At 35.5% G+C, this 26252-nt stretch overlaps 1 protein-coding gene, 1 long non-coding RNA gene and 1 other non-coding gene across 3 annotated transcripts in view; all 3 read left to right on the forward strand.

Annotated features, from left to right (window-relative positions):
- Positions 1-26252, forward strand: part of LAMA2 (laminin subunit alpha 2) — a 576425-nt gene that overhangs the window by 99157 nt on the left and 451016 nt on the right. The window lies entirely within an intron of this gene.
- On the forward strand, positions 3479-3585 carry LOC115941167 (U6 spliceosomal RNA). Its single transcript, XR_004075923.2, has one exon. It is a non-coding gene; the product is annotated as a U6 spliceosomal RNA (small nuclear RNA).
- Positions 3751-25265, forward strand: LOC145723102 (uncharacterized). Its single transcript, XR_014147942.1, has 2 exons — positions 3751-17159; positions 17380-25265. It is a non-coding gene; the product is annotated as an uncharacterized LOC145723102 (long non-coding RNA).

A 26252-nucleotide genomic window follows, 5' to 3' on the forward strand; every position in this document is an offset into this window, starting at 1 on the left:
CACATCATGGCAAGATTTCATTCCTTTTGATGGCTGCATAATATTCCATTGTATATCTATACCACATCTTCTTCATCCATTCATCTGTCGATAGACAGTAGCTTTTGACTGTAGTGGAAATTTGGATTGGAGACAATGGGAACTGTGATGTGCAATATATAACCCTGCATCCAATGGAGAAAAACCACCCCTCTTGTCTATGCTTCAGTCAGCAGGAGGTTTTCTTTTAGTTTGTTTAGAAGAACCAGATCCTGTCATCTGCATGGCATACAATATTTGGCAGAAAAATTTTCTTTTGCCCTTTGTAGCTTGAAAGCTGAATGCCACAAAACTTCTGTCTAGCTGAAGAACAGTTTAAAGTATCATCTGTGAGAATAACAGTAAAACGAAATCATATTTTAAATTATTATGCATACTAGGCTAAGAACCATTATCTGAATACCAAAATAGAGCCAAGAAAAGTCTATGATTCAGATTATACAGAAAAACATTTTAAAAACAGGTATATGATATAAACCACTTGGGAAAACTCTTTGGCATTATCTACTGAAGTGAATATATGCATTCTGTTTGATGCTGCAGCTCAGCCTGTAGGCAGACACCCAAGAGAAATGTGAGCTCCAGTGTACCAAACAGACATCCAAAAATGCTCATAGCAGCACGATTAAATCCAAAGCATGGAACTAACCAATGGCATCAATAATAGTATGGTAAGATATTCTGTGGTATAATCATATAAGGAATACCATAAAGCAGTAAAAATGAACAAACAGGCGCTATACCTGACAGCATGAGTAAATCCTCAAATATATTATTGAGCAAAAGAAATTTGACATAAAAGAGTCCATACTGCATGATTCTATAATAACTCAAAAATAGATACAATTTATCATGTTAGAAGTTAGGATAATAGTTATCTTTGGGGAGGGTGGAGATAGGAATTGAGAGGGTAGATTCTTGGTTATGGGAAATATCTTCTCTTGACCTGCATAATGGTTATAAAAGCTTTTATTTATGATGGTACATGATAATATTATGATACTAATTATAATACATTAATATTTTTGTGGTAAGTGAAATTATACAAAGATAAAGGTGTGCATTTTTCTCTGTATAATATGTATGTATACAAAATACATGCCATATTTAATATATATAACTTACCTATTATATGTGTAACATATGTAATATGTCGGTATTTAACATATACCAATTTTTAAATATTTTAAAGGAAGAAAAAAATCTCAGGAAATAAAAAATAGTCCATTTCCTCTTCACTAGAGATAATTATGAACAAGTCATGTATGGAGAATTTATGTATATGTTAAAATAAATAAACTAACTCCATTTAGATTTTCTTAATGGATCACAAAATAGAACTTTAGGAATTAAAATGGAAACCTATTTTGGTCACGTTAGGAATTAAAATGGAAACTTATTTTCTTTTCCTGAACAGTCTTCAAGTACATTAACTGTAAGCAAATTTAACATATTTTAATATTATTTTAAGGATTTTATAACTCAAGTCAGTTGACTTTTTCTTGGTTTTCATTGAGTTCAACAATTCATTTCAATTTTAAGTTAAACCATTTTATTTTGCTCTTCCTTCATGTGACACACTATGGTTTTTATATAATAAATGTTTCTAATATGGCCTCCCAGTTAGAAAATTTTGTATATGAGAGTACTACTTATAGCAAGTGAGTGTATATGTAAACCTATAGATTACTTACCTACCACTCAAAAAGTGCATTATGAAAGGTAGAAGACTGGTATAAATGTGCCTGGCACCTGACAGCTGAACTTGGTAATATAAAATCTAGCAACATGTTAATGTTCAAATGCATAATATATTGCTTTTTAAAAACTATTTTTCATAATCACTTGGGATGCATCATCTGGGAGGTTGATAAAGGTGATACCAAGAGCTGCCATTTACTAGGCATATGCTATGCTATGTGCCAGGCACATGATGCCATGGTTGATAATATATTTGCTACCTATATTTCTAGAAAGAGTTAATTTAAACAAGAATTTTTTTCTGCCTTAAAATTGATAAAACTATTATTTACCCTGTTAAAGAGAAAATCAGCCATTTTAAAAGAATGCTATCCTTTGATGGCTATCATCTGATACTTAAAGATTCTCTTAAAAAGTTGGCATCAAGGGGAGGATAAAACCAAATGCAGTCATCTTACCTTAGATCTTGTAGATCTAAATAAATCCATAGAAATACCTAATGTTCTGAAACTAGAAGTTTTCTTTCTGATGACATCTCCTTCCATTATGTGATTTATAAAAGTTTAGGGGATTTTCCTGTCTACTTTGTATGAAAAAAAATAGATTGAGAATATTTGTCAATCTAGTTGCCTTGGAAAAGAATGAAAGAGAGGAGATGTATTGGACATTGTATAGTATTTTTGCTACTTCGGGTTAGATTTGATTGTGAAATAATGGTGTCCGAACAAGAGATTTTCCTTTAGGAAACAAAAATGAAGTATTTTAGAAAAGGACTTATTAAAAGAAAGGACGTGATGATCTTTTACATTGCTTTAAGAAGCATATGCAATAACTCTCAGGGGTTGAAAATGTCAGGAAATTAATCTTAAAATAAATTAAACAAAAGTTAAAGAGTATTAACAAGCCTGAAATAAAACAAAACACATTTATCCACCCATCCCTAACTCCGTCCCAGTCATGTTCCTTTTAGGGTGTCTAATGTTAATATTTTTAAACTATTTCTTCTGGTATTTTAATGATAGGCTTCTATTCATATGTCTCAATTTGTTAATTTTAGATACCATCAGTTGACATTCTATTTTTCTAAATTACAATTTAGTTTTCTTACATCCGACATTCCTTGACTATCCTTCTAATATTGTTCCATCACAATTTCATTTTTATTTATTTATTTTTTTAAAGATTTTATTTATTTATTTATTTGAGAAAGAGGGAGTGCAAGCAAGGGGAGAGGAAGAGAGAGAATCCCAAGCAGGCTCCATGCTCAGGACCCTGAGATCATGACCTGAGCCAAAACCAAGATATGATACTTAACTGACTGAGTCACCCATGTGCCCCATCATTAGCTTTTATGTCTTATGATGTAAGTTCAATGTTAAAATACCTACTATTCCTGTCTTGATAGCTATCTATGTCCTATCTTGAGAGCTGATTTTTCATTGGTTTATGTTTCCTGAGTTTCTAATTCTTCTTGTACTGTTATATTGTTTTCCCCCCTTTAAACATATTTCAGTGTATTATTCTAAATAGCCCTACTTTTTTTTTTTTTTTTTTTTTTTAGATCTCTCTGCCCAAAGTCCTCTGTGTTTTGCCTGAATTTGGAGTAATTGTTCCCTAGGCTTACTGTAGTGTTTTCCTACATTTAATTCATCCTTCCTTTTTTTTTTTTTTTTTGGTTTATTTTTTCATTTTCCTAGAGCACATCCTCAAGTAGTTTCTTAAGAAATGTTGCATGGGCGTGCTCGCTTCGGCAGCACATATACTAAAATTGGAACAATACAGAGAAGATTAGCATGGCCCCTGCGCAAGGATAACACGCAAATTCGTGAAGCGTTCCATATTTTTGTCCCACATCGGGCTCCCTGCTCAGTGGGGAGTCTGCTTCTCCCTCTGACCCTCCCCTCTCTCATGCTCTCTGTCTCATTCTCTCTCTCAAATAAGTAAATAAAATCTTAAAAAAAAAAAAAAAGAAATGTTGCATGGGCAATAAACTTTCTGAGTTTTTTTAAGTTTGAATAATTAAACCAAATGATAGTCACTTTTAGTCTATATATACTTGTTCCTTCGAATTTGGATGATTTTTCTGTGTGTGTGTTTTAATATAAATTCTTCTATTTCCCTCTATTTTTTTTGAAGCTCCTATTTATCAGATTTGGCTTTCTTGTATTGGTGATCTGTGTCATCTTTCCCCTTCTAATTTTAACCTATTTTTCTTTTGTTTCTCTTTTATAGACAGTATCTTCAACTCTATCTTCCAAAAGTTGTATTAAAACTTTATCTTAGAAATATTTCCATTTTTATATTACTCTATTCTTCTCTTTTTGAATTTCTCCAAGAGTGTTAATTGGAGGTTTCTTCCTTTTTTAAAAAAAGGTCTTCATCAGTCCTTTGTATAATCTTTTGTCTTCCAAATTTTTCTCCTCTTTAATCTTGATTCTTGTTTTCTATGAGGTACTTTTGTTTCACTAAAACAACAACAACAACAAAAACTGCATATCTTTATTCTCTCTCTCTTTTTTAAGATTTTATTTATTCATTTGAGAGAGAGAAAGAGAAAGTGAGTGAGAGAGCAGGGCAAGCGCAGAGGGAAAGGGAGAAGCAGGCTCAGCAAGGAGCGACTCTGGGTTCCATCCCAGGACCCTGGGATCATGACCTGAGCAGAAGGCAGACGCTTAACCAACTGAGCCACCCAGGTGCTCCTGCATATCTTTATTCTCTATTAATATTTCACTGTGGACCTAAAATGACCTGATTGAGGAGCTGATTGAGATGATTGAGGAGCTGACTGAGATGATTGAGGGGATTGTGAGGCAGAACAACAGGTTGATTAGGTAGAAAGCCAGCTGTTTTTGCTAGGACAGTGTCAAATGCAAGAATGTGTAGACTTTTTTACCCCCTCTGTGATCATGTGGTTTCTCAAGAGAGGTAAACTCCATACTTTTCCTTGGGGGAGAGATGGCTACAAGTATTTGGGGCCACAGCTGTTCTTGACCACAAATGGAAGAAGTATTCACCTATATAGAAAATTTTTCATTCTTTTTGTTAAATTATGTCTCTTAATAGAATCACATTTTATGAATAACTTTTATTTCACATAAGTGATCCATTGAAGAAAACTTCACAATTTTAATTCCCCTTGTAACTCTCTGAAGTTTTGCCTTTTGGAATGTGCATTTCCAAGAATAGTAGGCTTAAATCCCAGGATTTGGGGAAAATCCCAGTTTTATTTTTTTATTTTTTTTTAAAGATTTTATTTATTTATTTGACAGAGAGAGACACGGCGAGAGAGGGAACACAAGCAGGGGGAGTGGGAGAGGGAGAAGCAGGCTTCCTGCCGAGCAGGGAGCCCGATGTGGGGCTCGATCCCAGGACCCTGGCATCATGACCTGAGCCGAAGGCAGCCGCTTAACCGACTGAGCCACCCAGGCGCCCCGGAAAATCCCAGTTTTAAAATTATAATCCATTTGATTATGTAAAGACCTGGAATATCTGCAATATCTCATGCACCGAGCAAAATGTTAAATTGTTTAGCACATTATATTATTTATTCCAAAATATCTCATCTTTGAATTGACTACTCTTCTATGTTGACTTCTCTTTATACAAAAGTTAAAATAATTTTGGAAAGGCAAATTATTCAGATGTGGAAATCACATTGTCATTGATTTCAAGTAGATTACAGGCTGGTAGAATTAGACATATGCTTCATGTAACACAGTTTATTTCTTAAAATTATACAGAGAGTACATGAAATTCCGGAAATAAAAATGTCTAAGTGCTGAGAAGCTCTCTTCTGTTATTTTTTTCCTCCTCTGGCTAAAATACATATATATGTATATATAGTGTAGTTAGTTCTGTACCCAGAAGAATTAGCAGCAGCTTTGGAGAGAAAAGGTAAGAGGAAGAATGCCCTGAGCATCCCTTTGAAGAGCTCAGGCAAGAACAGGTGTTATTATCCCAGGAGGAAACTGTAAGTGACTTTTTTGTAATTGGAAGTGTGTCCTGCCCTGATAAGAACTTGCGGATAAGGAAACAAGAGACTAAGTAAATAGCCAAAGGGAAGAAAGAGAAGCTTGCTGTGTTCCTCCACTTAAATATATGTCATTTCTCTCTGGACTGCGGGTTTTACAAAGAGATGAGGACTAATTTGAGATGCTACTTACCTCTGTTTCTAAAAGAAAAACTTTCCTTGAGAATGTGGTTTTAAGTAGGCCATGGACCAAAAATAGGCCATAAGGCATGCCAGGAAGCTTGATGAACTTCAAGATTCTAGGAAATTTCATCCATTGGAGGGTTCCTCAGTGCTTTAAACAGTTTTAGAAAAGAAACAGCAGTAAAAACCATGCTAGTAGAAATCTCTCCTGCAAGAAATGACTGGATGGTAGAACCTAAGTAGTTGTGCTGTTGTTGTTTTGCTGCCTGGATGGTTTGCTCTGGCTATTTTCTCCTTGATTTTTAGTATATAAATAAAATTTTGCAAGGCTGACAAAAGAAAATAAAGGAAGCTTTCAGGAGGCTGTAAGATAACATCATACATTTTTGAGGTTTTGAAGGCTGAGATTCTATTTTGTTTTACTTAAAGGAATGTTATAATGTTGCACATTTTTTGCTTATTTTACACTTTGCTTATTCATGAAACTCAGAAGAAATTCTGTCCATTGACAAGCTCTCATTGTGTATTCATCACCACACTAAACCCTCATTTACTCTAAAATTAAGTGTTCAATGATATGCATGTTATAAATTCATTCTCAGTTGCAAAATTTTCTCGGTGCCTAAGAAATTGAACTTTAATCACTTAGCCAAAGTTGAGCAAAAATAGTACTTTGACATATATTGTCAGCATGTTCTTAGATCTTCATAAATGTGGGCAAAGTCAATAGATAGATACATGAGGAGTGTCCAAATAAAATCATCATACTTCAGAAGCTTTTCTTTTTTTTTTTAAGATTTTATTTATTTATTTGACAGCAAGAGACACAGCTAGAGAGGGAACACAAGCAGGGGGAGTGGGAGAGGGAGAAGCAGGCTTCCCGCTGAGCAGGGAGCCCGATGCGGGACTCGATCCCAGGACCCTGGGATCAGGATCATGACCTGAGCCGAAGGCAGACGCTTAAGGACTGAGCCACCCAGGCGCCCCCAGAAGCTTTTCTTAACATAACTCAGAGCTGTAGACTTTTCCTTTGAATAATGAGAGAAAACAGTTTTGATAATCCGAAAGCATTAACCCCACTTTCTATTCAATGAGGACTTCTTTGCAGGAGGCAAAATAATAACAAAATGAATATAATCACTAACTTTAAAACTCTATTGTACTTAAAGGTAATGTGGGTCCTAAAATTATTCAGTGCTTCTAGTTTAGATATGTGGGAACACTGTTTGCATCCGATGCTGATATCAGATTGGCACTTTGAATTTGAATAGTCCCGATATTGGAGTCCTCTCCATCTACTTTCTTTCTTCTCTCGTAATTATACTTTTAACATACACCCTATCATCTCTTCCCTTTCAGAATTTCACTTTGCTCAGTTCTTTCCCTTTTTAAAGATAAACAAAGAAAAATTGATACGCTACCGTCCTTTGCATCCATGTCCATACCAGCTGCCTTATATCCATTCTCTCCTCAACTGGTGATAATCTGCCTTCAGTTTCCATCTCTCTATAAAGCTCTTCTCATTAAGTTCACCTTTAATTTCTGAATCCAGTGAAGATTTTTCTCTGTCTTCCCTGAATTCTTTGTGGCATTTGTCATGTCTGAGCACTCCCTCTTTTTTTGAGGACTCTTTCCCATTGACTTCTGAGATGACATTTACTTTGAATTCTCTTCTGTCCTTGTAGGTTGATCCTTCTGGGTAACCTTTATAAGTTCCCCTGTGTAATTCTTCCATACCAAAGTTCTGAATTCCAAACTTTGGCTCCTTTTCAGTTCCATAGACTTTTCTCTGTGCATCTGCAAACACTTCCTTGGCATCCGCTCCAAGTGTACATGGGAGATTCTCAGGTCTAGACCTTCAACCTGATCTGTTGCACTTTCTGCATTCCATACCTGAGTGCCAGCAAAGAAACCTGGAGACCATCCTTGAATCTTCCTTCTCTTTTACCCCCACATATAATGAATTCCAAATCTCATTGATTTTACCTTCTCATATTTCTTAAATTGTTCCTTTTTTTTCTGTACCTATTGGCAGTACTCTTTAGCCATGGTTATATCTTGCTTGCATTGCTAGACTAACACTCAGGTTTGCTCTGTTGTCCCTAGTTTTGCCAGACTCATTCAGTCATTCCTTTAATCTCCCTGCTTTTTAACATTTATCATATTGTTGTATTTATATTAGTTTGTATTATGTATTTGATTTTACTTATTCACTTATAAGTAATTTACTTCATTATTAGCTCATTAAGTACCAATTCTGTGTCAGTATTATTTTTGTCCTTGTCTTTCACTTCATATCATAGTACTTGTTATAAATGCTTAATATATATACATATATATTTTTTGGTAGACAGGTACATGAACAAATACAGTCCAACTATTCCAAAGCCAGATGATAATGACCAGATGAGTAGGGGGACATGGGTGAGACCTACACACTGAGTTTGGAAGGGTCTTTAAGCAGCTACTTTAGCAACAGTCTGGGAGAAGTTCTCCATCTCTTCCTTGCATTTGCAAAGTTGATCTGTATTAAAAGCAGGGTAATTCAGAAATTTAATATAGAGGGGCGCCTGGGTGGCTCAGTCGGTTGGGCGGCTGCCTTCGGCTGGGGTCATGATCCCAGGGTACTGGGATCAAGCCCCGCATCGGGCTCCCTGCTTGGCGGAGAGCCTGCTTCTCCCTCTCCCTCTGTCTGCCGCTCTGCCTACTTGTGCTCTCCCTCTCTCTCTGTTAAATAAATAAAAATCTTAAAAAAAAAAAAAGAAATTTAATATGGAATTTAAATATAACCTCAGTGTTGGATCTACTAAAGAACTATATTATATAGTGAGTACATGAGATAAATAAGTTAAATGATGTGTGAAAAACATTTAGGAAACATGATAAATTATTTCTGAGTTTCTAGAAGAAATATAGTATGCCTAAGGCATAGATTCAACTAAATTACTCTATAGCTATAGATTTGTCTAAATAAATTCAGGTTATGTCTTGATAGAAATGGGATAGCCAAACATCTTTCCATTTTTTAATTAGGCAGAAGTGTGCTTAAAGTCCATCAAAATGAAGTCAAGGGCCATGCGGAATACTTTCTTCTGACTTCTGAAAATTTAAAAATTAGTGCTAACTAGTTTTGGGATTCACAATGTATAAAAATAAGTATTGCAATGACAGCAAGTCCCCATTACACATAGTAAGGGTTCATATCTGAGTGAATCTGTTGAGGAGTCCGGTTTGAATCATTGGGAAAAAGGAGAACTGAGGTGTTATAAAATGTGAAAAATAAACGAAATGTGCACCTCTGCTATTTTTACATAAAATAGACCTTTCCCTTCCACTGACAAAAAAGTCATATTTTTTCTTACTCCTGGATTGCTTATTTATCAGTATTAAGTAAATTTCTAAGAGAAGTACAAATATTCATGCACATTGTCTTTATATTCAAAAGAGTGTGTATTCAGCCTTGCTATTACATAAAAAAATAGAAGCTTAAATCGTGAACGTTGTTTTTATTAAGGATTTTTTTAAAAATAGTGATCTGAAAACATTATTGTTCTTTCATAAGCTGGAGAGACTACATTTTGCTATAATATAGCTACGATTACTCTTTTCATCAATACTTTTGTTAGTAGGTCAAGGAGAACTCATACCTAATAAGAAAAGTCCATGGAGAAAAGAGACTAACCATATCAGAATTGAAATTAAATTGAAAAAATTTAAATCAAGGAAACCATTTTTGCTTCTTTATGGTATGATGTGCAAATTCATGCATTTTAAATGGGAAATGGGAAATTTCATAGCCGCTGAACAGCAGTGATGTGAGCTCTGTGGTCAGTATACCTGTGGCAGCTTTTGCTCATTTAAGGAAATTACATTTGAAACATTCTGACTACATTATAGAGCCACAAGAAACTTTACAGTGATTTCTTTTTAGTAGAACAAAGTACTCGCTCTTTTTCAGCTCAGAATCATTTTCCAGTCTTGCTACACTTAACAGGCAGTGCAGATCCAGTCATAGAAATGTATTTGCTGTGCACACACCTGCACACACACACACCTGCACACACACACACAAAATTTTACTAACACCTGTGTACTTCTTTGTGTGTGTCACACCCATCAACTAGATTTGTGCTTTAATTTGAATATTAATTTACCTCATTGATAAAATGCCCTTCACTTACTCTCTCTGTATATGTGTTCAGGATTTCATATTTAATCTGATACGGAATAGAATGATAGGTTATGTGAAATTGAGATCATGATATCAATGATCTTTCTATGATGCAGAATGAAATAGAGACTTTGACCAGATAGAAAAAGTATTTGTGGTAATTAAATACATTCCTTTATGTCAACTAAATTTGTTGAATATCGATTTCCTTGTTAAATTACATAACATTTTTTTAAAAGATTTTATTTATTTATTTGACAGAGAGAGACACAGCGAGAGAGGGAACACAAGCAGGGGGAGTGGGAGCGGGAGAAGCAGACCTCCCAGGGAGCAGGGAGCCCGATGCGACGACCCTGGGATCATGACCTGAGCCCAAGGCAGACGCTTAATGACTGAGCCACCCAGGTGCCCCTAAATCGCATAACATTTTAATTAACACAAAGACATTGTCAAGTTGCAAGTAGTACAGTGATATTTTGCATTAAGACAGTTGCATAGATGTGCACTAAAATTGAGTCTAACAGCGAGGATGAATGTAGCAGCCACACATTTAGAAACCAACTCCAAGAATAGAGCTGTTTACAAGCAATTAGTATATGTGTGCTTTGTTAAAGAAAGGAGAATTTATTGTGAGTGGGGATGCCTTAACTCTTTCAGACATAAGGATTCTATTTCCCAAAAAGCTCCATTCATGTAGGCAACACTTTAAGTCAGTTTTTAGTTTCTAGCTGTTTTCTGATGTTGGAAAGTGAAACACTAGGGTTTGAAATGGTTCTGGGGACACAGCCTTTCCTGTCAGGGATTCTAGCAGATGCTGATATAATTTAATATTTGTAGAAGACAGAACAAATATAGAATAGCATCAAATTGATTTTTCAGAGTTTTCAAGCCAGATGTCCCTTGGCATTTACATGGAAGAAGTCTACTCTGTACCACGTTGCATATTTTCGTGTTCAAGTTCTCAGCCATAGTATGTAGTCATTGGTGTTTTGACAGCCATATGCTTAGGCCTTGCTTTCTCTATTCAGCCATAGCTAGAATTGAACATTTTTCAAAGTGGAAAATTCCAGGTAGTTTTGATTATAAGAGAACAGAAAACTAGTATTCAATATTAAAAATAAAAAGGCAGGATGTATCTTTTGCTTAGTAATAGCTCCTGTATTGAAAGAGAATGTCTTACAGCTGTGCAAAATAAATAAGCACTTTGATAACAGATATCCTAATTCTTATCAATAGAGTTTAATTTTGTACAAGGCTCTAGCTAGACACCGGCAGAGTTACAGAAAGGAGTAACTCTGGAGTGATTAGCCCAAGGCTGGCCTCATCTTGTAAATAACAAGCATTCTATAAATACTGGCTGAATGAATGATAAATCAATATGTTAGAATCTATATATAATAGTTTGTAGGAATTTTTACCAAGAGCTTATAGGTTTTAATATGTGGAGATGTACATACACACAGATGTGTGTGTGATATGTATGTTGATATAGTGCAAGTGAATCAAATAGTTTGATGAGAACTTTTGAGCACTGACCGTGTACCTTTGAACACCACATGCTGGCATTCTGGATTTTCCAAACTAGTATGTAATATTTTGTTCTAATGTCATGAGTATATCTACATAAAGCAAATAAAATAAAAAAATATTCTTTGAAATGATGAATTTTATGATATAAATTAATTGATGAGTAGGGAAGGATGGGGAAATTTTTTTATCAAGAGGATGGATTTTTAACTGATTTTGAAGGAAATATTAAATTGAGAACCATGGATAATAAATCAGATAGGGAAATTAACATAACCTGGGTAAGGTGGGTAATGAGATAGTGTTTTTCCCCCCAGTTTTATTGAGATGTAACTGATATATGTTATTCTATGTTTCTGGTATATGGCATAATGATTTGACTTATACGTATCGTGAAATGATTACCACAATAAGTTTAGTAGATAGGAAAAAAAGAAGAAGAAGAAGAAAATATGGCTTTTTTCCTTATGATGAGAACTCTTAGGATTTACTCTGTTAACAGCTTTCATATACACCATGTAGCAGTGTTAACTATAGTCCTCATCCTTAGTACTAATCTAATCTTAGAGAGGTAGTGTTTTCAGATTAATATAATGGGATCATTTCACTAGAGCATGGAATTTTAACTGAGAATAACAAGAGACAAATTTAGAATAGATTTAGGTAGGGAAGGGGGTTAGACTCAAATTATGGAATACTTGGAATACCTAGATGAAACATTTATATTTAATCGAAGAGTCAAATGAGAGTTATCAGAGGATCCAGAGAGAGGCAAGTACAAAAAGAAAGTGGACTTCTGTAGAACTTAATCTGACCATAATTCACAGGAATCTAACAAATAATGATAACTTCTGCTTTGAATAAAAATGGGACTTTAAGCTGCATCAATACTGATCAAAGATAATGTGAATTTAGAACATAGTTTTGAAAAACAAGGATTGAACCTGATAATTAGAAGTTAAAAGAGAAGGATTTATCTCAGCCACCTCTAAAACAATAGAATGCACACATATATATGCAAAATACCGTATTTTACTCATATTTTTAAATGACAAACTATTTCTATTGCTCTTTGCGGTGTAATTTTTCCTGATTCATATTTAAAACCAGACTTTCATGTTGTATTCATGCATTAATTGATCTATTTATCAAATATTTCTTGAACACTTTCTTGAGTCCATCATTACATTAAGCAGATATATTATTAAGCAAGCTTTCAATTTAGTTTAGAGAAAGACAATAAACAAATATTATTATGAGTGCCTAGAAATTCTAAGGCCCCAAATCCATCTATCAGTTTTGTAAGCATGATTTACAAGCCTGCTTCATTACTGACAGGCTAGACAAAATATGTATCTCTAAAGAATAACACTTTACTGGGCATGCTTGCAGTAGCCAAGAAAATATATAGCATTCTGAAAATGTTGTTTAAATGTCTTGTTTCAACATGTTCGGGACCAGTTAATGTTTACAGTTTTGTGAGTGAATAAATCTATATACTGAAAATATTTCATTCAATAAGTTGATCTTCTTGAGTTTTGAATAAATTTTGGAGCCTGAGGGAAACAATATGGTCCTTAAATTCAATCTTGTATGTGTGTCTAAGTTTAAGCTCCTAGTATTATCAACTCTTTATTATTATTGTCATATTTTGAATAAATGAATTACCTTTTGGAATATTCTACTCTGCCCAGTAACTTCTAGCCATCACCCAATCTGGCGACAATCTCGAGATTCAATATTAATAATGAAGAATGACCAACCTTTAGCTGTCTTGACATGACCGAATCCACCAAATATATATTTCACTTCCAAAATAATCCAGGATATATTACCTAGATATGATTTTAGATGATACAGTATGTTGTTACATTTATCAGCAGTAAAAAAATAGATAAAATATTGTTAGATTAAAGGAGAGAACAATAAGAGAAACGAGCAGACGCCAATCAGAAGTTTCATCAGTAAAACTGAAGAGCAGTTTACTTTGAAAGCAAAATCTCATGACACTAAAATGAGATGACGAAAAAATTACACTGTGTGCAAGTGTGGAGAAAAAATAGCTTGTGATTCTGTAGTGATCTGAGAGCTCATTATGCATCAGCAATGAAGAGTTCTAACTACCATGCAATTAAAATACTAGAGTATAAATAAGAGTGTATCGTGTGTGGTGGCATATAAAAACTCAGAAGTGGATGGAATTTTAGTAGAGTGAGACTCTTGAAAAAGGAAACTGATTAGGCATATTTAATTAGAGAACAGTTACACAGCCACCTTCTGTAACATCTTTTAAACAAGAATGTCTCATTTTGGATATTCTACTATAGTAAGTTTGATACTCCAAAGACCAGTCAACCCCAGATGTTTATAGGGATGTTCTCCTTCAACCACAGTAATCTATATCCCGGAGTCCATCAATTTCCCTCTGTCAATTTGACTGCCAATCAGTATTGGGAACCAAATAAGTTTTGATGTAGACAACTAGTAACCACTGCAAGTTATAAAGAGTCATATTAATAACTCTCTTCTCTATTTGTGTCTCCAGCTCACTGATTCCAGTGAAGACAAAACACTTTTTAAAGATCTGGAAATAGTTGCAATGGTATTTATTCTGGGGGAACTCTAATGAAAATTAGAAACTGTAAAGGTGACTAAATTTATTAAAGAATATAAACTTGATGATGATGAGCTGTTTCCTTACTGCTTATTAGTAACTGGAAAAAAGAGACATGCTCCCAAATACATGAGTTGTGAGAAAAACTGGTGGTGAAAGACCCCCAAAAAATCAAGGGAAATTTTTGGACATCTTTAGTAAGCGGTAGAAAGCTATTTTTGGTCACATGTTGAAAGCAGTTTTTCAGAAATTTTTGAATTTTTGAAAATCTTAAGTTGATTTTTAGGAATGGCAGGTCACTTTTTTCTCAGACCAACCAATTGTAGATTCTTCATGCCTCTACCCATTGACTCAGATGTGCTTGCCTGCTAAAGACTACCTCTGACTCTAGGCTAGAACACAGAGTTTTTCTTTCTGCAAGCTGTTGACTCAGAATCAGATCCTTTCTGTAAGACCCTTACCTTTAATTTCTTCATCTCCAAACCTAGATTCCAGGTCCTTATCTAGGTATGCAAGGTGAAGATTAGCTTACTCTGATTTCTTTGGACTTACATCCACATTATCTTAGCTTACTCCCTGGACTTGACTTCTGGCCAGACTGACTTTGAATATCTTTGATATTTTCTTCTTGCTGCTGGCTGACACCCCCACTTCTGGTTTTTTATTTACCATTTCCAATATGGAAATGTTTCTAATAAACTTTGTGCAGAAATTCTATCATATAATTCTCTTGCAGTGGTTTGAAGCTCTGTGAAGAGAGGGGTCATGCCTGTGTTGTTTATTTTTGTATAATTACTGCCTAGTTGAGTGCCTCAACAGTTGGAGGCATTCCATGAATATGTGTTACATACAGTTAAAGAACTGGAATTGAGTGTGAAAAACACATGTTCCTTACCTAGGGAATTAATTATCATTACTGATCTTCCATTATTTTATTTATAAAATTGAGCTAATTTTGCCTATCCCATATCTTAGAGTTTCATGAGAATAAAGAGATAAGTGAAAATATTTTGTAATGGATAGTGCTACACATTTATTATGATCAATGAATTGCATGGCTCAAACAAACATTAATGGTACATGCCCCATGACAAAGAAAGGCACATGGCTTTTGTTTTTATTTTTATTTGTTTTAGATCAGATGAACTAGAACAAATATACTAACTCCATGCAGAATTTTTAAGAAAGAAGTTAGAATTGGTATGACTAAATCAATTCCCAGAATCTCATTCATTAGTGAGACTCATTAATTTTATGGATATCAACTGAGCACCCATTTGATGTCAATGATTCTAGTTGTCTCTGAGAATAAAAACATTAATAAATTACAGTCTTTGTCTTCAAGGAACTTAGAGTTTAATGGTCATTGAATGTTGATAAAATAGTAAAAAAAAAATTGACAAAAACCTCATTATATCTGAGAGTTTATATGTGCTTGGTAAATGAAAAGTATTATTAGCAACACTATGCTAAATGACTGTAAAATGCTGATTTTTCACTTCAAGTATTTACAAGAGCAAACAGAATATTTGTGAATTTTCCTGCATATTTATGTGTGTGTTCAAACAGCTGGTAGAGAACAAAGTGTTTTGCTATAAACACTGTCAAATCTCACTTCAAAAAAAATTTGTCTATAAAACAAGTATTTCCATAGATATACTGAAGCTGCATAGAATTTGCTTTTAAAGCATAAAACAGAATTAGATGCTTGAGTCAGCTGTGAAGTATTTTTTCATGCAACTCTCATTCTAATTCTTCACCCTCTGGATCAGGCTGAGACCTGGCGCAATTTGAAAGTGATAATGCAGTATAAACTTACAGTAGCAATCCAGCGGTGGGCATAACTTTAACATTGTATTTATTAGAACAGTACATTTATATCCTCCAAAATTTTGGGGTTTTTTGTTGTTGTTGTTGTTGTTTTAGTAGGAAAGTATTGGGGGCGGGAAGATAGACTGGGTTTTGGGGAAATACATCAGTCAATCAATATAACTCCTAAACCAAGAAACTTATCAACTGAACCAACTTAATCCCAGCGAGAATTCGAAGTGACTTACAACAAAACACAAAAGACGGTTTTGGTTATTTTCTAAGACAGAAGCTGAGAAACTACCTGGAGGTAGGGATTTAAGTTTAAGAAGACAATTAACGAAATAAACTTTAAAGGAATATTGGTTTTAGCCCTTGATGCTAACATTATCTCTGTGTTATCAAGTCACCAAAACTATGAAAGAACTAAATCTGTGTGTGGGTTTGTTTGTTTTTTTTGTTTGTTTTTTTGTATGTCGTTACGTTTTGCTTTTTTCATGATTTATTTTTTTATATTTTGACAAAAGGAAGCAAAAGGAAGTTTGTCACGTCTTCAGAAGAGGCACACACCATGTATGTCCTAAATTCTAAGATGAATTTTTCCTTGGGGAGTATTTTGGAGCACCTTTATGTGTCTGGCCCTGGCTAGGCTCTGAGAATACAATGGTAAACAAAGTAAACAAAGCAACATAGCTTCTTCTATCAGGGAGCTTCTGTTCCAAAAGAGAGACCTTGGATAAGTAATCATTACATAAAATTATACATTGTGATCAGTGCTACAGAGGAAAAGTAAGGCATAATTAGGGATTGTAATGGGGCACTGTTTGGAAAGGTGTAGCAAAGATCTCAGAGGAAGTAAGATTATCAGGAGGAAAGACTCATGAAAGATAGGAGGTGTGAAGAGTAGAGGAAAGTTAAGGAGCAGGGATATCTAGGCAAAGTCCTGAGGGAGGAAAAAGCAGAACCTTGTTCTAGAAAGTGGCTAAAGACAGTATTCCCTGAATGTAATAAGAGGATATTGTAAACCAGGACAACTTTGAATTTTAAACCTAAATTATAATCCATTCAAAGATTTTTAAGAGCAGTGACTTGATCACATTTGCACCTTAAGAAAATCCAGTTTGTTCAAAATGGGTCGAAAAAAGGCAGAGGGTAGGGCGCCTGGGTGGCTCAGTTGGTTAAGCGACTGCCTTCGGCTCAGGCCATGATCCTGGAGTCCCTGGATCGAGTCCCGCATCGGGCTCCCTGCTCGGCAGGGGGTCTGCTTCTCCCTCTGACCCTCCTCCCTCTCATGTTCTCTGTCTCTCATTCTCTCTCTCTCAAATAAATAAATAAAATCTTTAAAAAAAAAAAAAAAGAAAAAAGGCAGAGGGTAAACAGGAGTCCATTTAAGAGACTCTTGCCGAAGTCCAGATGTTAAAAATGCTGTAATGAGGCCCCAAGTGTTGGTAGCGGCGCAGATATATCTGAAATTAATTTTGGAGTTACAGTAGTATTTAGTGGTGGGTGGCAGCAGCAATGGCTCCTAGCTTTCTGTATGAGACACCGGGTAGGTAAAGTAGAATGTGTTGAGCTGGAGAAAATTTAGGAGTAGACAGTGGGGGGCTGGGGGGGAGGCTCTCTGAGGATCATGGTAGTGCTGGAGCATGGAAATCACGAGCTCTGCCTTGGGTAAAGTTTGAGATGTTTGTGAGACATCTAAGTGGAAGTGTCAGCCCAGCATTTGGATAAGGAGGCCTGGAGCTTCAAAAAGATATCTGGCCTGGAGATATAACTTGGGAGTTGTTGACTCTGCAGACGTTATGTAAATGGCTTCGAAGCGGATTAGATTATTTGGGGGGGAGAACGAAATGAGAAAAGGATACAGGATCAAGCCCCGAGGAACTCTTATATTTACTGATAAAAACAAATAAAAAGAACAAAGCAAATGAATGTAACTTTTCTTTCTTTCTCTCTTTTTTTTTTTTTTCTAAGTCTTTTAAGCCTGGGCGAACACAATGTAGAACAACGTTTTTTAATATATCTGTTTCATCATTAGGGGTAAGAAATTGTCTAGCAGTCCTTAGAGAGCAGGGCCCATGGGGAACAGCATCTTTCCTGCTGCCATTGTATGCATCAAAGCTTACATGAGCCCCCTCTGAGATTTTTGTTTGAGGGATGCAAATGCAAGGTCATGCTCCTTGCATAGCAATTAGCTTCGAGATTTATCATATTTTTATTTTTACATTTTGGATAGTTAACCACAGATAGACACAAAGTTTTCGATTTGTTTTCAATAGTGCAAACACCTCTGTTACGGGGTAATTGCCAATTTAAGGCTCTCGGTTTCATTTTCAGTGACTTAAAAGTGTTTTTGCATTTCCTTGCCTTGCCTTTTTTACTTCTCATTTTGAGTTTGCAGGCAGACCTGCCAAAGAGACATCTAGTTTATAGGTTTGGTTTTGTAAGCCAGGCAGAAGAGAGCAGATACTGAACATATGTTCCGCTGATATTGATGAAGTGAGGTTGGAAGAAGTTGGAAGCAATCTATTTCTCCCCAACTGCCACCCCCTCAAGGAATATTTTGGGTACCCTTATGGTAGAACATTCTAAATAAGTATCCCAACTATAATAATTATTTTTCATCATAAGATTTTGAAAACCTTTAGGATGAATCAGGATTGTTGTACAAGTGGAACATTAAAAAACAAAACAAAGTAGTTTGTAGATTCTAATTTTACATGGAGAGTGGAAAAGATTTCCATGCAAAGTGAAAGGACTGGAAATTTTGTGATCAGAGCAGTCCACTGGATACTCAATAAGCGATGGAAGTGGGAATAGCAGGGACCTGTATTTTGAGCAGGTCAATTTGAAGTGAGATAAAGAATCTATTCAGTCTAGCCCAAGAATGACAGTTTGCTAAATGTGATTTTTTTGTTGTTGTTCTTCTGCATTTCAAGAAGCCTTTATTGATCAGAGGTAGTATGTTCAACTTCAATTTACCAGGCATAGGATAGTTAAGAGTTGGTTCTGAAAAAAGTTTGGAGGAGTTTGAAGAAGTTTGGGTACAAATGCCTTACTTGAAGTTATTGTCATGGAGACAGACACATTGTTCCGTCCCTTCCTGGTGCACCTGTTAGTGTTCTTACCAGAGATCTGGGTTACAATGGCAGTTACCAGCTTGTGTATGCATAAGTTTTAGGTTACGGCAAATTCATGATGTGATCCTGTTTTAATAAGATAAGTGATACCCTTTGTGAGGAATTTAGTAAAATCCCATAGTGCTTGTCCAGGCCAAGTGGCTAGATGGCATTTGAGTTCACAATGGCCCTCATGGTCCTTATTTTAGTAAGAATATTTGCTACATAGAGTGGTATTGATAGTCTATAAGCAAAACAGGTTTAAGAGCCATTGGAGTACATATGGTTACATTTGGTTTATTTTATTTCTGATGATAATGAAAATACTTACATTTTCTTCTTAATCTGCTTAGAAGGAAGGGAGTAAACAGTTTTTAAAATTAATTCCAGAGAGGTGCATGTACTGGTTTCTTATTTAAAAAGAAGAAAGGAGACCAAACTAACTCAGAAGCCTCCAAAAATATCCTTTTCTTTTGGAAACTGGAAAAGGCAGAACTAAGCAACAGTACAATACAAATTTGAAAGGCCTATAAATGCGAGGCAGGACTAGAATACATGTCCTTTCTTTCTTTCTTTCTTTCTTTCTTTCTTTCTTTCTTTCTTTCTTTCTTTCTTTTTTCCCTCTGAACAACTGGATTCAACATTATTTTTTTTTCCAGCTTACAAGCATTGTTGTGTCTGGATGGCTATTAGTTCAAATTGGACCGATTTTCTAGTTCTCTAAAACTCTTCATCTGCATCATGTATCAAGAGCATTGAGTTACTTCCTGCAGTGCACAGCTGGAAATCATTCTCTTCGGCAACATTTTGTTTTATCCCATTTTTGTTTTATACCAGTGTGTTCCCACACACCCACATAGCTCAGAATTTCAACAGACAAGTATCTCCTTTTCTTCCTTGATGTGTTTTAGAACATTTTAAATTGGCAGGTTCTCTTTTGTCTTTCAAATACTGAACCACTTGCAAACAGCTCTGTTTGCTTGCATGAATATTTTTAACAATGCTCCACAGACCTGAAAGACTTAAATGGAAAGTTAGAGACATTCAAACAGTTTCCTCTTATTCTTTGAGAGGTGATAGGTGCTTGGCATGAACAAGCAGGAGAACTATCATGTACCAAGACTAGGATGGTTAAAAGGGGGAGAGGGAGAGAGAGAGATACATAATGTATTGTTGTAAACAATATGCGATGATTTTTTAAAGTTATTAAGAAATTGACTATATTATATCAGAGAGAAGTCATTGACTGGATGACTTTTCCATAGCAAATTGCTTCGTACCATCTGTTATCAATTATGTTAGTGATGGTCTTCGCAAGCTGGACTATAGATGTTAACAAGAAACGTGATTTGAGAAATTAAAATACATATAATATGTATGCCAATATATAAACATATATATCAATATTTCTGAGTAGTAATAACAAATTGTAATATGCTAGGCACAGACAATGAAGACAACTAGTCTACAATATTCACTTAGCTGAATATTTAGACTGATGAAAACAAGAAATATATATTTAGAAATTATTTTTGCCAGACTACATTAGAAAGATTTTCTTTAAAGACATGAGTTAGGCTATCATCATTTTAAAGTGATGGTTTACCAAACTTCAAACAGTTCAAGGTAATCAAAAAAGAGCACATGAAGAAGAAGAAGGAAAAAAAAAGGAAACTTCCACTGTGAAGCAGAATTTTTAAAGTGGCCCCTTTGGATCATGATCATTGTATAAGCATTGGGTCTTTCTGTAAATAATTGTGATAGTTGTCACTACTGCTCCTTCACATTTTGTCCTAAAGATGTTTAAATGAAGCAGCTGCTTATGTATCTATTTTGTTAGTTACAATAAAATTACCCTCTTGATCTTTGTGTATGTGTACAGGTATGCATGCTTGTGTGTGTGTGTGTGTGTGTGTGTGTGTGTCTTTAGGGGCATATATGGGTGTAGAGCAATGTATAAACGTAATATGGGTCTTTGTCTCCACCTGGTTTCTTGACCAGAAGCAACAGAAATCACCAATACTGTTTAACTTAGGCAGAAATGTATTTGAACTAGATCACATAACTAACTTGCAGAAAGTTCTGAACACAAGGCTTGGGAGATGGTGCTCATCAAGGCCATTTCCAGGTTTCAATGCCCGAACAATCTAGTCAGGGTCTTTTTAGCAACGTTGCCCTTAACGCCTTCCTTCCCCCCCACCACTGGTACTTTTATCTCTGTCACTGTCATCTTATTTTTCTTATTCCCCAACCCTGTTCTTCAAGGGCTCAAGATGCAGAGCCCTAGGCTGAAGTCATGTGCACATGTCCAAGCTGCTAAAGGAAGGGAAGAAGAAAGATCTCCCCTACTTTCACTTCCTTATCAGGAGGGTACCGCATACCCTCTGTACTAAATACAGTGGCAATTACCTAGGAATAGAAATGGAGGCTGGATGTTGGACAGGCAAGAAATGGTAAAGATCCACCACGTTTTCAAATCACTTGGGTTCTTTGAATTATTTCACTGAGCTAGAGTGCCAAGACAGAGTCCTACCAAATCAAGGGTCTGATCAGTTTAATGGCTTTGGTTTGCCAGATTTCTCTCCAGAAAGATTACACAAGTACATCTATTTCTTCTCACTCGATAAATTTAAATTGGAGTGCCTGTAGCTAGTGTTTTCTCTATACTCAATGATGTTATAGAGTAGAAATCCATTGTAAGGATATTAAAGTTTCAGTGTGATGAGGGTTATAATAAAATATCAACTAAGTACTCTGTAGACATCAAGAAGGAAACAACAAATTCTTTGTGGCAAAGTCAGGAAACACTTTTACAGAGCAGGGATATTTGAACTGCGTCATGAAAGGTGAGTGGATGACCGTGGCCCAGAAAAAGATATTGTAGAATGGATGAGATAATGGATGAGATGATGCACAACAAAGCACCTGGTATAGTTGTAAAGAATAAGGTGTCAGTACATGTGACATATACAGATAAGTTTAGAGACGTAGATAGGGGCCTGATCTAAATGTCTGGAGGACCAAGGAGGGGCTGCTCTACTATAGGACGACATAGAGGTCTTGGAAAAAAAAAAAAAAGTGATGTGATCAGACTTAATTTTTAGGAAGATAATTTCCATGACACCGTGGAAGATGAACAAAAGTGGAGTCATGCAGAAAGACTAGTTAGGGGACCATTGCAGTAGAGGTAAGATCGGATAGGATATCCTTATATAAAAGTATAGACAGACAGATGAGGAGAGGGAAAGGATGTTAAACTAAAGACCAAAATAAATAAATAAATAAATAAATAAATTGGAAGCAGAAATCTTAGCATAGTGAGAAATAAAACATATTTGTTCTCAAAGTGCCTTTTAACATTTTCTGGCTTCTGTGGAATAACATTAAGGCTGGTTTATGTTCACCTTTTGAGTGTGAGTGGCAGAAAACTAGGGGGTAAAAACCGAATCAATTAGCAATATTTTTGTGGTTGGTCTTCATGAAGTCAGCCAGTAATGGAGATGAGCATGAGGAATGGGTGGATGACTTGAACTTTATTTTTTTTTAAGATTTTATTTATTTATTTGACACAGAGAGAGAGCGCACAGCAGGGGGAGCCACCGGCAGAGGGAGAGAGAGAGAAGCAGGCTTTCCGCTGAGCGGGGAGCCCGATGTAGGGCTTGATCCCAGAACCCTGGGATCATGACCTGAGCTGAAGGCAGACGCTTACCTGACTGAGCCACCCAGGCGCCCCTGATTTGAACTTTTTAAAAAAGAAGTTATAAGTGACGAGAGGAACTGATTTGTAAGTAGCAGTTAAAAGCCAGGAGGAGGCTACTTTTCCTTTCCCAGTGGATCTAGGGATCCAGCAGGCAGATCTACAGTGTCACTGTCAGAGGAAATCAAGGCTTCAGTTACAATAAGAAGGCTGAAGAAGTGCTTTCATAAAACAGAGAAATTTGGAAATAAATTTCAGGAGTTACAAAACTATGATGGAAGTCAATCTGTGAGCATGCCTATGGATGGGGAAAGGACAACTGGATGGCATAAAACTGAGGAATAGTGGAGGAGGTGAAAGGGATTTTCCTTTAGAGCAGGGAGGGGAGTGAGGCCAGTGGGTTTTACTAATTCTAATCCATTTGGGATTACAGTAACTGGGTTTGAAAGCTAGCAGTGCCTGGTTCTGGGAATTATTTTCTTCATTCGTAAAATTTAAATTCTTACAAGGCTTCTTTTAACTGAATACTTTTTGCTACCAGTTAACAGCCTTCTAGTTCGTCACCTAGAGAAATATCACTTCAAGCCTAAGAAACCAGTCTGAACTGCGCCCCACAGGAGATCGCTTACTAGCACGTTGAATGCATTTCTCTCCAACTCACTTGTAGGTCTTCAAAAGACAACACTGTGTATTAAATATGATTCGAAGTCAAAGTTCTTTATTTTTATGAAATAAAAGCTGGAAGGATTGGAGAGCTGTACAGGGAAAACAGAGTCACCTGCTGACTGCTGGCCTGCTGGGGTCTTGGAGAGACTTTCAGCTGTTTTGCTGATACTGTGCTTGCTTTTGTTTGTTTCTACTGATTCTGAAGGGAATTGAAAAGATAGTTTTCCTCTGTGGTATCCAACAAACTTTGCCACATTTGATTTAAGAAATATCAATTTAAAATTTTATTGTTATTGGTATTGACAATTTATAAAAGCCAAAGAATGATATAAATCATATATATACATATGTGCATCTACATATATGTGTATATATATAGATGGTTATATATAGATATATACATACATATATATGCATGTATAATATTCTATAGATTCTTTGCCAAATTTTATTAAAATTTCCTCACAGAGAATTTGAAAGAATCATAAACACTCATATACTCAGCATCTAGAGTCTAAAATTAATACCTTACTATATTTGCTCTATTATACATCTATCCATCTGCACATAACTCTCCATCTTATATTTTGATCCCTTGCAAACTTCATCCTCAACTCTTCATCATGAATATCATTAACTAGAATTCAATATTGGTTTACTTTCTTTTTTAAGGTAAAACTTACCTAGAGTGAAATGCACACATCCTCACTGGGTGTAGCATGCACTCATTGAGTGTAACATTCAGTAAGCTTTAACAGATGTATACACTTGTATAATACAAACTCCTATCAGGAATATTACCATCACCCCAGAAATGGTCTGATGCCTCTTTCCAGTCAGTCTCTACCCCTCAAATCAACCAGGTTTTTCTGTTTTATTTTCCCAATAGATTAGTCTGTTCTAAAAAGTCAAATAAACGAATAATAGAATATGCACTCTTTTTGGTAAAGCTTCTTTTATTTGGCATAATGCTTTTGAGAGTCATCTCTTTCCATGTATCAGTAGTTTGCTCCACTTTAATGCTGAATAGTGTGCCATTGTGTGAATAAACCACAGTTTCTGTATCAGTGCTCCCATTGATAAACACCCGAGCGGTTTCCAGATTTGGTTATTATAAGAGCTTCCATGAACATTTTTGCATAGGTCTTTTCATAGACATGTACTGTTATTTCTCTTGGGATTTTACCTAAGGGTGGAATGTAGGGATCTAGGTTTAAATTTATTAAAAAAATGAACAAACAAAAAAATGCCTAATTCTTTTCTAATGTAGTTGTACTAATTTATATTCCTAACAGCAATGGGGTAGAGTTCCAGTTGCTCCACAAACTTTCAAACATTTGAAGCTGTCAATCTTTTTAATAATCTACCACTTACTGTAAAGCACAAGAACCTTGGAAATGTATGGTTATTAACATAACATAATAAAATAAAATTTAAAAAAAAAAGAACCTTGGAAATATATAGATCTACTTACCATGATCTTTCCACCCCCATATCTTTGTTACAATTGTCATCTGTATTATTAACATACATTGTAACCCTCCCTGCCCCCTGCAGCATTATAATTTCTTCTTTAAACATTAAAATGTATTTAAAGACTTAGGAGGGTACCTGGGTGGCTCAGTCAGTTAATCGTCTGTCTTTGGCTTAGGTCATGATCTCAGGGTCCTGGGATTGAGTCCCACATCAGACTCCCTGCTCAGTGGGGAGTCTGCTTCTTTCTCTCTCTCTGCCCCTCCCCCCTGTTCGTGCTCGCTCTTTCTTTCTCTCTCTCAAATAAATTAAAAAAATTTAAAAAAATAAAGACTTAGGAAAAGAGTCTATCACTTTATATTCAAGTTTATTTACACTTTTTTTCCTCTCAACCAATTTTCTATTAATCCCATGCTATGATTTTTTATATTCTAGATACTGCATTTTTCAGTTCTAGAATTTATATTTGGTATTTTTTTTTTTTTGTAGTTTCTATTCCTCTACTGGAATTTCCTATTTGTCTTTTCATTATAAGCATTTTTTGTGTGTGTCCTTGATCATAGGTTTAAAGGTGCTTAAAAATATTTGTATGCTAACTCCAACATTGGGTTGATATCAATGTTGGTCTTTATTCATTGCTTTTCTTTAAATATGGGTAGCATTTTATTTCTTTGTATGTTTAATATTTTTTTTTTAAATGCATTCTGGACATTGTGAATGATACATTGTAGAAACCCAGGATTCTGTTATGTTTTTCTGAAGAATAGTCCTCCATTTTTTATTTTTGTGTTATACCAGTTGACTAACTTGTGTGGACTCAAACACTAAACTGTAGTCTCCCCTGTGGAATGCAGCTACCATAGATTTCTGTTTTGTTCTTTTAGCCCCAGTTGGAGTACAGGCTGGGCCATATTCAGGTCTGGCGTCAGTGAAGGATTTGGGAAGAGTTTATACACATATTTTTGGCTCCTTTTATGTGGTTTTCTCTTTTCCAGCATTTTTTTCTCACTTTATTGCAGCTATGGCTGTTCTTAGTTTTGTTCTCTGGTTTTTCAAGATTGTTTAGAAAAAGACAGACAGATGAGAGGAGCTGTGGAATTCTATTTGTGTTTTCACCACTGTGCCTGGTGCAGTCTGAAACACATCCAATATCTTCCTTTTTCTAAGCATACACATCCCTCCTACCTTATCTGTTTTGGGTTGTTCTCCATTGTTTTCAGGTTTTTGGGGTTTCTAAAAATATATAATTTGTTCAGAAGTCATAGCTGTAATTTGTGAGGGGT

This window comes from Leptonychotes weddellii, chromosome 8 (genome assembly GCF_054177405.1).
Source record: "Leptonychotes weddellii isolate Sample4059 chromosome 8, ASM5417740v2, whole genome shotgun sequence".
NCBI classification, from domain to species: domain Eukaryota; kingdom Metazoa; phylum Chordata; class Mammalia; order Carnivora; family Phocidae; genus Leptonychotes; species Leptonychotes weddellii.